The sequence below is a fragment of the Melanerpes formicivorus genome, unplaced genomic scaffold (assembly GCF_026170545.1).
Source record: "Melanerpes formicivorus ecotype bairdi unplaced genomic scaffold, bMelFor1.0.p_v2 SCAF_1089, whole genome shotgun sequence".
Taxonomy (NCBI): domain Eukaryota; kingdom Metazoa; phylum Chordata; class Aves; order Piciformes; family Picidae; genus Melanerpes; species Melanerpes formicivorus.
The window spans coordinates 49,325-50,000 of NW_027143441.1; positions in this window are offsets into that span (position 1 = coordinate 49,325).

A 676-nucleotide genomic window follows, 5' to 3' on the forward strand; every position below is an offset into this window, starting at 1 on the left:
GGGGGTAGCGGCAAGAGGCAACGGCGGGAGGGGGGGCTCCGCGCAAACCGGCAGCGGGGGGGGGGCGGGGGTAGCGGCAAGAGGCAACGTCAGGAGGGGGGGGCGCCGCGCAAACCGGCAACGGGGGGCGGGGGGGGGAGGCGGTCAGGGGCGGGGGGAGATTTCTAGAGATGCCGGCAGACCTTCTCCCCGGAGAACAGCGCTGTTGAAGAAAAGACTGCTTCAGAACACAACCTTTAATGAAAGACGCTCGATGAAAACAACACTTAATAAAAGAAGGTTTCATGCCGACTGCCTCTCTTCATTTACGCCGCCGCGGGGGGGGGGGGTTGGGGGCCAGGCGGGCGATACCAGGCGGCCCTCGTCCCGGGGACCACGTCTACCCCGCGGTTCCAGCCTCCGCGCGCTAAGTGCCCGCCCGGCCGCGGGGAGCACGTCTACCTCCTGCCGCACGGCTCAGTGCACTAAGTCCCCCCCTCGCCATGGAGAGCACGTCTACCTGCCAGCTCAGGGAGAGCACGTCTACTCACCGAGGGAGAGCACGTCTACCACCTGGGAAGGAGAGCACGTCTACCTCCTGGGAAGGAGAGCACGTCTACCTCCTCGGGAAGGAGAGCACGTCTACCTCCTGGGAAGGAGAGCACGTCTACCTCCTCGGGAAGGAGAGCACGTCTAC